Consider the following 15,523-nt stretch of genomic DNA (forward strand, 5'->3'; position numbering starts at 1 on the left):
AGAAGGAGAAGTCCATTATAGTGAAGTCATCTCAAAGAGAAATGACTGGGGGGAGGCTGAGATGCCATATGTGACTAAAGGGTTTCAAAAGATCATAAGAAAGTAGGAAGGATTTAAGAAGAAAGCATCAACCAGCAGAACTGCTACAACAACTGATGTGTCATAAATGTAGTAAACCTAATCACATTATCGGTGATTGTCCCAGTAAAAAGCACGAATCTCATAAAACCAGACCTCACAAGAAGGACCTGGTCCTAGAAACCTTTCATAGGAAGGCTCATGCTGATCAGTCAGTAAAATAGGCCTTTGTTGTCTGGGGAGATGAATCAAGTGAGTTAGAAGGAGATGCACAAGATCATAAGAATATCTCAATGTTTGCTATTGAAGATGATGAGAGTGTCTTCTACTCAATATTCTCCTTGATGGTGAAATATGATGATGAAGAAAACTCCAATGAGGTAACTCTATTTGAACTAAAAGATGTTGTGGATAATCTTTCAATAGATAATTCGAGGATACTTGCTGCTTTGCTAATTCATTCTGTGGATGAGTATACTACTGAAACTTAATGTTGAATGAAAAATTAAGTCTGTGTAAAGATGAAAATACAACCCTTGTATTTCAAGCCTCTGAAATGAGTGCCACAATAGGGATGTTTGAATCGAGCAACATTACTCTTGAAAAGGATCCTAGCACCTCATAAAATGACAAAGAAAACTTAGTAATTTTGAGGAAGAGCTAGAAAACAAGCTTAAAATCTCTGAATCTGAGTTAATTGCTTCTCTTGAAGCTAACTCTCAACGAGAAAGAATCTATAGGATTAAAGAAGAGTTAAGCCATTCTTTAAAATGGATTGACTCTTCCAAGATTGTCCCTAATGTGTACCAATAGAGTTTCAATAGAAAGAAAGGGCTGGGATGCGGACCAATAGAACCCCCTTATAGTCCTCATAGAAAATATGTGTTTGTAGCTAATAATCTTTTGTGTACCCATTGTTGACATAATGGGCACCTAAATGAGAATTGTGATAAACTGAAAGAATCTAAATAAAGGTATGTCAAGTTTAGTAGATCTGGAAATGATCAAGAAACGAAAGAATAGGGACCTAGACCATGTGCGAAGTCTGTCAGACCTGGCAGAAATGTGAAAAAAAAGAGCGGAAGGGACCTGTTCCTCGCCATCGTTTCAGCAAGAACACCTTGCCTCCTTGGACAAGAAGGTTTCTTATTATACCATTTAACAACTACTACAAAATTCGTCTGAAGTGCTTCCTAAAATTAATCAGTAATTGTTGTCCAGAGGAGAGTAAGAGGTCAGTAGTTGTACATGAATAGTGGATGCTCTAGGTACATGACATGTGATACTTCAAACTTCCTCTCTTTGCAAGAACACCAAGGTGGTGGTGTGTCATTTGGTGGTTGATGCAAATGTTCTATTCTCGGAACTGGAAAGATAGGGAGATCAACTACCAATTAAATCAACAATGTGCACTATGTTAAGGGTCTTAACTACAATATTTTGAGCATATCTCAGATTTTTTATACGAGAAATGAGGTTATGTTCTTGACCAACAAGTGTGTGGTTACAAAAACTACAACAAAGAGGGTAGTTATGTCTGCTACAAGGGTCAAAAACATGTATTTTACTGATCTATATTGCATTGAAGGAGAGGATATGTCTTGTCTAAGTGCTCAAACCAATGATGCTTTATGGCACATACGTCTAGTTAATGTAAGTTCTTCTCTGCTGAACAAACTTGTTGCAAGGGACCTGGTCAACAGTTTACCTAAAAGGAAGTTCACAAATTATAGAATCTTGATTGCATGTTCAAAGGTAAAACATACTAAATCATCATTAAAAGCTAAGAAAGGAGTCAGCACATCCAGACCTTTAGAGCTGCTTCATATGAACTCGTGTCGACCTGTCAAAGTCCTGAGCAGAGGGGATTCATTCTTGTCATTGTTCATGTTTTCCAGGTATACATGGACCACATTCTTGAGAACAAAGAATGAGACATCTAGACAACTTATTAACTTTGCCAAAGCCATTCAATCTAAGCTAAACTGCAAGATCGGAAGCATCAAATCTGATCATGGCATTGAGTTTAAAAATTCTGAGTTTGAAGAGTTTTGCGCTGAACATAGCCTAAATAACAACTTCTCAGCACCTAAAAATCCTCAGAAAAGTGGAGTGGTTGAGAGAAGTAACAGAACATTAGTGGATATATCCAAGACTATGTTGATTGACTCACAACTTGTTATGAATTTTTTGGCTGAGGCAGTCAACACAACTTATTATGTGATAAACAATGCCTTATCAAATACCTAATCATAAATACACCTTATGAGTTGTTATAGAAATCCCTCAATTTCTCATCTTAAACCATTTGGATGCAAATGCTTTGTGTTGAACAATGGGAAAGATGACCTGGGGAAGTTTGATGCCGGAAGTGATGAAGGTTTTTTTGTAGGATACTCTTCCATAAGAAAGGCATATAGAGTGTTCAACAAACAACCCTATGTGTGGAAGAAAGTGTGCATGTTAAGTTCGATGAATCTGTAATAGGTGGTGAAAACATCGAATATCATGGTTTGAGGAGCTGATAAAAGATAATGAAAAGGTTCAAGGAATTGAACAAAAAAATGTAGAACTCTCTTAAGGACATAGTTCGCCCAACCTATCACAAGAAACTGGGTCTCATTTTCCTGTAGAAGATAAAGGTGATTCTGATGCTATTAGAGAAGAGGAGATGACCAGAATGTCCGGATGGAAACATCAATCTTCACATCCATTAGACAATTTGATTCTCCACTTGATTTAGGAATTCAAACTAGGTCCAAATCAGGAAAAAAAATCGTATTGAGCATGCATAGCATTCATTGAATCAAAGAACATCAAATAAGCTTTGAAGGATCCAGATTGGGTGATGTCTATGCAAGAGGAGCTTTATAAATTTGAACGAAGCATAGTGTGGCACCTGGTACCCAGACCAATTGACAGAATTATCATAGAGACACGATGGGTATTCATAAACAAACTTGATGAGCATTGGACTATTACTACGAATAAGTCAAGACTGGTGGTGCAAGGATACAACCAAGAGGAGGAATTGATTATGATGAGACCTTTTCTCCTATTGCTAGACTGAAAATTATCATAATCTTGATCGCTTTTTTTACTCGCTAAGAATTCAAACTGTTTCAAATGGATGTCAAGAGTGCTTTCTTGAATAGAAATATGAAGTAAGAAGTATACGTTAGGTATCCCCTAAGCTTAGAATGTACTAAACTTCCTGATCATAAACTAAACTTGGACAAAGACCTGTATAGTCTAAAGCAAGCTCCCATTTTGAACGTTTGTGAAAATTCTTATTGACAAATGGGTTTAAGAGAGACAAAATTGACAATACTTTATTTCTTAAATCTAGAGGGAAAGATTTGTTGATTATGCAGTTCTATGTTGATCTTATCATTTTCGAGCAACCTCAGATGTGCTATGCAAGGAGGTTCTTGAGCTGATGAGTAGTGAGTTTGAGATGAGCATTATGGGTGAACTGGCCTCCTTTTTGGGACTGCAAATAAAAAAATCATCTCAAGGTACTTCAATTTGCGAAGAGAAGTATATCAAGGAGCTGCTCATCATGTTCAATCTGTCAAGGGTAAAGGTTCTAGATACTTTTATGAGTACAAGTTCAAGGCTTGACAAAGATGAAGATGGTACAGAAGTCAATTAAACTATGTATAGGGTAATCATAGGATCAGTTCTATACCTCAACGTTAGCCGATCCGACATTGTCTTCAGTGTGGGAATGTGCACAAGATTTCAATAAGCTCCAAAAAATTCACATTTGAAAGCGACCAAATAAATTCTGAGATATCTAAAAGAAACGCAGGACCTAGTCATCTTCTACCCAATAGGCGATTCTTTTGATCTAACTAGCTATGTTGATGCCGATTTTGTAGGTTTCTTGGTGGATCAAAAAAGAACGTTAGAAATAGCACACTTTTTGGGATCAATACTAATTTTCTGGGGAACTAAGAAGCAGAATTCTATAGTTTTGTCTACGACTAAGGAAGAGTATCTTGTTGTTACTTTATGTTATGTGCAGCTTCTGTGGATCAATCAAAAATTGGAAAAATTTTGGTGTACTTACATATAATATTCCTCTATTGTGCGACAACACTAGTGTGAAGAACATGGCTAAAAATCCTGTCCAACAAAGAGGACAAATCATTTAGACGTGAGTGTAAGACCCCCAAAATGAGTTAGGGCGTCTAGAGCCTCACATGTTCCTATAAGCTTGTTAACATGTTAATTAAGTGTTTTAAAGTATGAATGAGTGATTTGAAATTATTTAAAAGTCAAACGTCAAGGACGACCAAGACTTTCGACGACTAGTCACTAAAAGACCTTAGATGTTTTTATGTGCTTATATGTGTGTCATTGGCTTATAAAGTAATAAGATGTGTAATAATTGATTTTTAAGCAGTATGTTAAGTTTCATGAATTTTAGAGGGCAAACGTCCAAGACGTTCAAAAGTTAGCCCTTGCGACGCTTATGTGTGTCTTGAGTGTGCCTAGCATGTTTTGATGTGTTACGAGTATTTGTATTGGGTGAAACTGATGTGGAAGGTCCTTGACTTGATAAGGTTTATATTTATGTTGGAAACATTTGGGTATTACTCCCCAAGGGCCCCATAAGACGCCCTAAAGGACGACCCAAAGGTTGTCGATGCACTGTCTTGGCACTGTCAATTGACGGAGCCAAAAGACGCCTAGTCAGCCCACCAACGCCCCATCGATGGACACTTAGCCTGGTGAAGGCTCAAGGATGTTGTCAAGCCCCAGAACCAAATGACGGTCTGCAGTACGGTCCGTCGATGGACTTAATGGGAGTCTTTACTGTCGTCGATGCAGGCTGCAACAACTGCCATGCACGCTATTTTACTCATGGGGTGAATGGTAAATTCACCTCACATGCTAACCTGACTCTAGTTGGTTTATTTGTCTAGTTTTGGTTATATTTAGCTGATCAAAAACTTTACTAGCCTATTTCCAATCCTCAATAAAAAAATTAGACTTCCCTCTCCCAAAATATTCTCTCTAGAAACCTCCATTGGAGATGAAGCTCAAAAACAGATTGGATCTTGGATCCCCATGGGTTCTTCAGCAATATTTAGAGGTTTTCTTATACATTGAGGTATGGTAATCCTTCATCTCTAGTGAACCTTCCATCTAGAGAGTTTTTTTCAATGTTTTCAAAGAAAAAATATGATCAAACTTCTCTTCTTCAATCTAGCCATGGGTTCTTTCTCAAATCAGTTTCAAAAGCATTATTGTGATGAATTATGTATTATCTACTGTTTATATGATGTTTTCAATCCAATTGCATGATGAACCTATGCTCTCTTCCAAACTCTCGATTTAGCCTATGTGTGGGCTTTATGATCTTGAATTTATTTTAATTGAATTATGATTCTAGCATGTTGAATTTGTTATATCTAATGCCTAGTATGTGTATTGATAGTAAATTTTTTATGAGTGATCCATGAGGATAAAGGTTTGAAGGTTTGAATAAGGCTACTCTATAATGTAGTATATTGTGTTCTTGATGGTATAATGGTTGTTATATGACTCGATCACGATGAATTGTTTTAGCTACTGCCTACATTATAATATAATGATAAATTAGGTGTAATTTATCCAATGTTATTTGATACAATCGAATTGGTAAGGATTGATCTATGTTCTTCTAGCCTATAGATTGATGAGCAAGCTTTAGCATAAATTATTATCTCTTTATCTGCTGCCTCACATGTATATTATTGATGTACTATTAATGATGGTGGTGAGTGATATATATCTCTACTTCCTATAGATTTATGAATGTAATGTATTCATTGTAATCATGACTTTATAGTACATGAATGTGGTATTTCATTTATATATAAGTTACTTATAGATACTTCCCTAGCTATTAATTGTTAATGAAATATGGGTATTGATCAATAAGGATCAAAGGTGGATGAATTGGTAATAGTGACTCTTCCTCTCTACTTTTTTATAAGTGTTAGTTGATGAAGCCTTGTATGCCATTGTGTGGTATGCTCCACATATGGTGGCGGTGTTTATTTTATTGCCAATATAGATATGTGATTTGATCATGTCCTTAAAGAAATTGTAATATGAATTTGTGTTGGTGATGATCACCCAATGTGAAGCCTATGCCAAGTTTCCTATTCTAGTTGTGATCTAGATTGTATGGAAATTGTTTAAGCATGTGTATAACCATTTTAGGGATAGTTTTAGGTTCTGCTATTGATGAGTTGTGATGATTAATAATCCCTTACCTTATGTACCCCTATATGAATGTGTGAATAGCTAAGGTGAGGAGTCCTGAAAGTAATAAGATGTTGTCTTTTCTCCTATGCTAAATTGTGTTGTGTGCTCTATGCTCTAAGGTGAATTGTGGTCCTAAGAGGGTGGCTGCCTCAATATGTTGTTGATAGCCATTATGTGATCATGTTGACCAATTTACATACACTCACACATCATGCATTCTTACTAGTAGTATAGGTTCATGGTGTCTAATGAAAGGTATTCTCATCTGCACTTATCTCTACTACTATGCATATAAGGTATATGTCTATGAAGCATGTTATGTATTCCCTTAACTAGGATAACTTGATAGGTGTAATAGTATGGGCAAGGGTATGGGACCTTTTCTATGCATTGCACATGTGTGCCTTGATAGTATAGTTCCTAGGTTTGGTTTCCTATGTCTATGAATATGAATGCATGGTTATGTTATGAATGTGAATAACGTCTTAATATGTTTAAATGAAAGGATTTCTCATAAATACACTTATGCATTAATGTATTAACATGTGTGTCCTTAATGTGTTATCTGAAAGGTTTGCTCACATATAAGTATACACACACACATATATGATGATCTAGTAAATGGAGGGGCCTGGAAAGGTGTGTCAAGTGTACCCTAAACTAGATGGTTCTTTACATACGCTATGTCCATGTGAAAGGGTTTATCACATGATTTAGGTTGATGAACTCTCGTCTATGACCTATGAGCTAATCATATGAGTGGTTAGCTTTCCTAAAACCTACACTTTATAAAATAAATATACTGATGGATTTTAAATAAAGGGAACTTATATTAGCGCTGAGTGAACTTGACAATGAGAGGTGTTGGCTTCCCTTGGAGGAAGATTAACCATAGGGATCTCATAAGGTGTTGACTTCACTTGGAGGAAAAGTCATGTATGGTTCCACATGAGGTGTTGACTTCCCCTTGAGAAAGACTCACTCATGGTCTCATGAGATGAGGAATCCAATTCTCATGGGAGACGGTCCAAATACAATATCTCTTAGTTCCATAAACAACGCTTGCCACGTCGAGTCTAGCAAGTGATTTCACTTAGAATGCTAGCATGTGTTATTGTTCTACTTTGGCTAAGTAGAGCACCTTCTATTGGTGTAAGGCTCTACAACACCAAATTCCATGTAGCACCCATGGTCTTAGTGTCGGTTAAGGCTATAGTTTCCCTAAAGTAAAATGGACAATGGAAGTAATTGACTAGTACCCTGATACGCTAAAACATACTTCTCGAAAAGAAGTATAAGCGGTTGTATCAAGTAAAGAACCCAACTATGAAGTTGGGGAGGAAAATGATTTAGACTTAACTTTAACCTACAATTACTTCTATATAATCAAGTCCTTTCCGAAAATAGTTAATAAAAGGGGGGTTTTAAATAACAAAAGGAATTAAATATTTCTAAGTAAGCAAGTAGCAAGTATGAATATTTGATATTTATCAAGTGAGGTAACCAGGACATAAGTCTACAAGTTTATAACGCGATAATTCTAGCTATAACAATCCTTTCCTAGTATCTTGCATGCAAAGTGGTAAGTTATGTATCCCTAATTCCTTGGTTCGGAAACTACGGAATTTCACTCCGCACCTTGGTCCAGCTACGTGTGTATGCTTTACTAAATCTTACCTTTACCTCATATTAAGCATTTTAATCGATGTATGGATTAGTTGTTACTTCGTACCTATCGACACTAGCCTATTAGATAGTGTATACTAAATCTACATTGATAATTCTTTTCTTATTATCTATCTCCTTGGTCCGGCAAGTAGAAACAACGTGAGTTCTTATGTGTGCACTCGTTAAAAAGACTTCTAAACGAAACAATTTTTAATAAATGCAAGATACTATTCTAGAATTGTTATTTTAGCTAGTTTTTACCTTTTTATTTACCCATGGTTCACACAATCCTAGTTATGAATTTAGTTACCCATGTTCATATTCACACAATTCATATTGATTAGAGAAGAATTCATGTACTTATTTTGATGAGATTGAAGAAAATCACTTGAATTCGAAAAATAATGCAATAAACGATTCCAAAAAAAATGAAGTGTTTTCCGAAACCCATTATTCAACAACCAATATTACAAATCAGAAAATAACCAAGAGTCTAACCCAAAAAATGAGGTTTTTACTAGTATTTATAATAAAGAAGTCCTAACATAAAAAGGAAATCTATTTAAGGAAAATCTACCCAAAAATGCGTCTAAGTCGACGACCGGACCGATGGATCGTCGAGGCCACGACCGACTGTCGAGACCACTACGGACCGTCGAGGCCTCCCGTCGTTCCACATTTAGAATCTTTTTCAGCTGATTTTTTCTCCAACTCACTGTTACCATCGACGGACAAGGATAATGATCCTTTGAGTGCGTGACGGTCCGTCGATGGCTTCCGTTTCTCCACACTTAGAGTCTTTTCAAGACAGGTACTGGGGCTACTTTCTGTTAGAAATGACGGATGTGCAGGACAGTCCGTCATCGAGATGATGGTTCGTCGATAGCTTCCATAGCCCCACACTTGATTAGAATTCCCCGATCTTTCTTCAGCAGCATTTTTTTCAGACGACGGTTGCCACCTAGAGACCGTCGAGGGGTTGATGGACCGTCGATTGCTCTGTAGGTCATCACTTATGCAATTTTAGCACAATTCTTCTGCGTTTTCATTATGGACAGTTTTCCTGCAAACAAACAGAAAAATACATTAAAACTACTACAAAAAGGCCTTAGACACATACTAAACTTAAGGAAAAATCATCAAAAGTACCATGAAACAACGGTATATCAACTCCCTCAACTTAAATTAGTTGTTTGTCCTCAAGCAACGCACTATGACTCATCACAAAAACTTTGTACAAGAGTATCCTTATTTTAGCTTTCGCAATCATCAGGCTATCAATCCCGATTATTTTTATTATGTTTATACATACTATCACTATTAGGCTCGCTCATGTGGATCAGACCATGACACAGACTGACCACACACCGATGCCTATCCTCTTTGATCTCTCACCAAGTTACCAATTTTCCGGTATTGCAAATAATGTCCTCGCTTCAAAACAACATCCTTATTTTTCACACAATGATTTCATTTTGAGTATAAGGATTATTTTTTCAACACTCGCCCCCAGAACAACTTCACACCTTATTTATACTTGTTGCCATAGACTTGCCCTTATTTTCACTGCATTAAGTTCACCATAATAGACACTTAGGATAACGATAGGACTTTCTTAGCCTATAACTTAGGCTCAGGGTCAGGTAGGTTACATTTAAATGTATTTTAGTGACTTATTTCCATCCTTGACATAACGGTTAAGTGTCCTACTTTTTCATCGTTTTATTATTCCCTATTTCTTAATTTTTTTTATATTCTTTCGCCTTACTTTTCTCCTTTCTTTCTCCTTTTGTGTAAGTGATTTTTTAAAATTAAATTTTACACTTTCGTTTCAACGTTTCTTGGGTCACTTTTCTTTTGTTCTCTCTCTTTGTTTATTCTTTCAACCCCACTTTCAAGAGCATTCCTCAACTAGCCACCCTAAACTCATGGTTTTGCCATGAGTCAAGGCACACAATACCCAAGGTTGGGTCAAAGCCATGACAAGGTTGTTTTCTGCATTATCCACCCTGAACTTATGCTTTTGGCATAAGCTGCGGTGCACATGTCCAAGGAGGGACCAGGGCCAACACATTGTTCCCTAAAAAGATCAATTGGGCTGAAAAAGAAAGGTCTATTTTAATCTCAAATCATTTGTATCAAGAAGGGATTAATTTTATTCGGTTTTCTGTTATCTAGGCTAAAGATTGGCTAGCTTGAGCAAGGGCCTATGATCCTTTCCTAATTGTCTATCACAACTTACTTTTAGCAGGACTAACCAGGAAAGTTCTAGCTCAGTGCCAATGGTGGACTATTAAAATTTTCCTTACACTCACTTGACATCTCATTAATCTACCAGATTATCACACACCTAGTTCGAGTTTTAGATTTAGGGTGATGTCGTGGCGTATCTCTATGTCATGCTTATAGCCACACATTCATCAGTTACTATGCCTAGTCATGCAGCATTTTCTATAAATCAGGATATCATTTTGTTTAGCCATCATGCTTCAGGTTCCATTTCTATACCATGCATATAAGATACCAACATGGCGGTTCAACAATAAAATAACCAGTCTTTTTGAGAAAAAGAACACAAGCAGGAAAACCCCAAGAGAGGATCATGAGTTGGGCTACTCGTACTTCACCCAAGCAATCACTTTCCATTTACCCCACACCCCCCCCCCCCTTCCCAAAAAAAAGACATGCAATTGTCCCCAATGCATAAAAGTATATAAAATAGGGTGATAGGTGAAGCAAACCTGAACCGCAAAGCGCCCACGATCAACATACTGACGGGTCCGGTTTCCCAAAGCCCACTCCCTCTATAGTAGGGACACCATCAGTGGTGTCCTCAGCAATAACAACACAATCAGTAGTGCTCCTCTCAGCCTTAACAATTCTGAAGCTAGACGCCCCAGCATCCACTTTTAGAACCCTCAACTGGTGGGGCTCCTCATCAATCAGCGAGGCTCTCCTCGCGGCCTCCAACTCATTGCGCTTTTTCTTCCGTGCCCGAGACTCATCCTCATCTCTAACATGGTGCCTCTTGGCACTATCTTATGGGGGAGGTGGTGGCACAACAGTGGTGGAGAACAGGGAAGCCAACAGCGTGTCCTCAGCACGCTGTGCAGAAGGGGACTCAGACTCAGGCACCCGAGCCTCCAGAATGGTATCCAAGTCTGCTCTCAGACTCTCTACAGCATCCTGGAGAGTCGTCAAATCCACTGTAGGGGCTGGCCGGGCGAGAACTCGAAACTCAAATGCATCCAAGCACTGGTGGACCTCCATGATCTGCCGCTTAGTATGCTGGTCCATCTTCCTCTCTATCCGCTCCTTCGCCTCAGTAATGGACCTCTGCATCCAAGGCTGGATGTGATGTAGAAGTGTGACCATTTGGGACTCTAATTTCTGGACCCTAGAAAGCGGGACCAGTGTAGCAAATGGAGTCGAGCGGGAGGAGCTCGTAGCGGTGCTAGCACCTGGTATAGACTCAACCGGGGTGGTGTCGGTAGGCTCAGATGTAGACGGATTAGCCGCTTCGGATTGCTATACGGTGGCCTCCAGGTTCTTACGAAGCAGCTGCACCTCTGGATAGGGCCCTTTATTGGGAGCCAAGTCATTGGCCTCATCCCAAATGAGACCAATATCCACTGTGTCGGGCGGGGTCTTGATCACATCAATGTGCCACATGGGCACTCCTACAGACCTGCACAACTCAAAGACCATGCACGGGAAGGGGTAAGTAGTAGTGGCCTTAAAAGCCCTCACATGCATCACCGCCTGCAACAGCTGATGTACCGTGGTTTCGCACTATTTTTAATCCTTTTTCCTTAAGTTTAATGTGTGTCCAAAAGCCTTTTTGTATTGATTTTTATGTAAGTTTCTCGTTATTTGCAGGATATCTGTCCAAAGAAAAACACGAAAGTTTTTGAGCGAAGAAATACAGAATTAAACCACCTACGGAGCTTATGACGGTCCGTCGAGCCTGTGACGGTCCGTACGTGGAATCATAGTGAATCTGCTTAAGGAAGATGGTGAAGTCTGACCTAGTGTGGGATTACAGAAGTCCATGACGGACCGTCATATCCACGACGGTCCGTCCTGCTGGTTCTTAATGATCAGAGACTAGTCCCAGTACCCAAATTCCAAGAAGTTAAAGTATTATGGAAATGAGACCTTCGACGGACCGTCATTCTTGGAATGGTCTGTCATACCTATTCGTTGAGGGTAATAAAAAACAAAAGAAGAATTTGTGAAGTATGGGACGACGGAGGCAATGATGGCCCGTCGTGACCACGACGGTCCGTCACGAGCTCTGTCGACCCAGACACGTTTTGACAGATTTTAAGTAATAAGAATCCTTCTTTTATTAGGTTTTTCTTTTTTTATAAATAGTTCGAAAAACCTCGTTTTGGGGGTAAGACTTTTGGAGAGTTAGACTTGTTGATAGTTAGACTTTTGGATAATCTTTAGTTCTCTTGTTCAAGTATTGAAGGATTAATTTCAGCATTTGTTACATTTTTTTGGAATTGATTGTTGGTGCTTTTGTTGATTAATCAAGTTAATTTCTGGATTTCATTCTTTCTCATTAAAGTAAGTGCATGAATTCTTATATTAAATAAATGAATAGTGTGATTATTACCATGGGTAACTAAACTCCATAACTAGGGTTGTGGGAACCATGGGTGAATAATGAGGTAAAATCTAACTAAAATAGCAATTCTAGAATAGTGTGTTGCATGTATTGATAATTCTTTCATTTAGAAGTCTTTTTAACGGATAGCCAACGTTAGAACTCGCCTTAATGCTACTTGTTGGAACAAGGAGGTAGATAATAGGAAAAGAATTATCAACATAGATTTAGTGAACACTATCTAATAGGCTAGTGTCGATAGGTACGAGGTAATAACTTACTCAAATATTGAATACATTGCTTAATATAAGGTAAAGGTAAGGGTTAGTATAGCAACACACGTAGCCGGACCAAGGTGCAGAGTGAAATTTTTTAGATGCCGGATCAAGGATTTAGAGATACATAACTTATCACTTTACATGCAAGATACTAGGAAAGAATTGTTATAGTTAGAATAATCAAGTTAGGAACCTGTAGGGAAGACTTAAGCCCTAGTTACATTTATTAATTGATTATGCTCCAAAATTTGAATTTGTTAGTTGTTTTATTTTCATTAATTTAGATACAACCCCCCCCCCCCTTATTGTCTTTTGTTTTCTAGAGAAATAATTGACTAAATAACAGTAATAATAGAATAAAGTTATGTCTGAACTATTTTCCTCGTGGGAACGATTCCAACCTCATTAGTTGGGTTCTTTACTTGATACGACCACTTTACTTCTTATTTGAGAAGTAAGTTTGAGCGTATCAAATTTTGGCGCCGCTGCCGGGGAAAGTAGCTTTTAGATTAACTTAAACTTATTACTAAAGTTTAGTCAATATTTTTTTACTTTTAGTTTTCTATTGTTTTTTATTCTTGCAGAGCTAACTTTCTTGTAAAAGTTGTGTAGGGAGGCCTGATTTGAATTTGGATGTAATAGGGCTAAGAGTATTTCCTATCTCACTGACGGGAGACTCTGCTATTTGGTTCACTCAGCTTCCTTATAACTCAATTTTCACTTGGAACCAACTAAGGGATGTTTTCTTAGCACATTATTACCCGGTCTCCAAGAAACTAAACCACAAAGACAGATTGAACAATTTTGTGGAACTATCAGGAGAGTCAATTAGCACTTCTTTGGATAGATTCCCTTTATTTTTGAGAAGTGTCCCCAATCACCGCATAGATGATGAGTCACTGAAGGAATAGTTCTATCGGGGACATGATGATAATAATATTGGATACTATAACGGGTGGTTCTTATGGGGAGTCTTATGCCGAGATTGCCAACAAGGTTAGAGAAAATCTCCCGGAATAATAAAGCTTGGAGTACTAGGAAGCCAGATATTGGAAGAAATACCTTTGCAGTGTAATCCACACACAACCTAGCCACAGATGAGATTCGTGAAGAGATGACTCAGATGAGAACTGAGCTTGGGTTGGTATTAAAATATGTCACTGAGGTGCAGAAAAGATAAATGCAGTTAACTACTTGTCTAAATCACCACCACCAAATGATGAATGTTACTATGAGGAGGATTCCTATGCGGTAAATGAGCAGATGGGGGGTTTCAGACCGAGTGCCCAAGGCTCAAATCAAGAGAATTGGCTCCAAGGTCAAGGAAACAAAGGTTGAATCTATGGTAACTATAACCGTGAGGATCATTATGTCCGAGATGGAAATTACAACTGCGACAACAACTTTAACAGGGGTAACTATGGTAACAGAAATGATAGGAATGGGCCCTATGTTCCTCTTCAAAATCGGGAAGTTACTCCTAGGGATGGTGGAGGTAGTATGGCGCGAGTTGAGGACATGTTGCACAAAATGATGAGGAGGTTCGATGCTAGTGATAAGCGCATCAAAGAGTTAAGGAGTGATTTAGCGGGTATTGGGCAGAAAGTCGAAAAACATGCAATATCGATTAAGCAGCTTGAGTTGCAAATGGCCCAATTAACTGCGACTGTGAACACACGGCAACCGGGCACTCTTCCTAGCAACATTGTCCAAAATATGAAAAATGATGGACATAGTATGGCAATCACTACTCGGGGTGGTAAGCAAACCATTGATCCACCTATGCCGTCTAATGAGGAAAAGGTGATAAAAGGTAATAATAAAGTGGTAGAGATTAGTGGTGAAGTATAAGAGAACACTGGAAAAGATGCTGAAGTGCCTACAAAGGTAAAACCTATGCCTACACCACCACCCCCTTTTTCTCGAAGATTAGTGAAAAATATCGAGGATGGTAAATATCGACGTTTTCTAACAATGTTGAAGCAACTTTCTATCAATATCCCTTTTGTAGAAGCTCTAGAACAAATGCCCGGTTATGCCAAGTTTATGAAAGATCTGGTTACAAAGAAAAGATCAGTCACTTTTGAGGATGATGATAGAATGCAGCATTGTAGTGCTATTGCTACAAGATCTCTAGTAAAAAAGAAAGAAGATCCGGGTGTGTTCACTATTCCTTGTACAGTCGGGTTATTACATTTTGCGAAAGCATTATATGATCTGGAGGCAAGCATAAATCTCATGCCCCTCTCGATTTACAAAAAGTTGGGTTTGGGTGATCAAAAGCCCACTGCGATGCGGCTACTAATGGCCGATCTAATAGTAAAAAGGCCTATAGGAATACTCCACGATGTGCTAGTAAAAGTGGAGTCATTCATATTTTCGGCAGATTTTGTTATTCTTGATTGTGAAGTTGATTTTGAAGTACATATTATTCTTGGGAGGCCATTCCTTGCTACGGGTAGAGCCTTAGCTGATATACAAAATGGGCAGATGAAATTTTGGTTGAACAATGCAGAAGTGACCTTCAACATTTGTAGGTCCATGAGGCAGAGTGGTGAGATCCAATCGGTATCTGCTATATCCTACAAAGAAAAGATGAAGAAGTACCATGACCTAAAAA

At 38.2% G+C, this 15,523-nt stretch overlaps 1 pseudogene; it reads right to left on the reverse strand.

Moving 5' to 3' along the window:
• The window catches only part of LOC107013195, a 79,124-nt pseudogene extending 67,739 nt beyond the window's left edge, over positions 1-11,385 (reverse strand).
• Between the last annotated feature and the right edge of the window lie 4,138 nt (positions 11,386-15,523).

Source organism: Solanum pennellii, chromosome 3, assembly GCF_001406875.1.
Source record: "Solanum pennellii chromosome 3, SPENNV200".
NCBI classification, from domain to species: Eukaryota; Viridiplantae; Streptophyta; class Magnoliopsida; order Solanales; family Solanaceae; genus Solanum; species Solanum pennellii.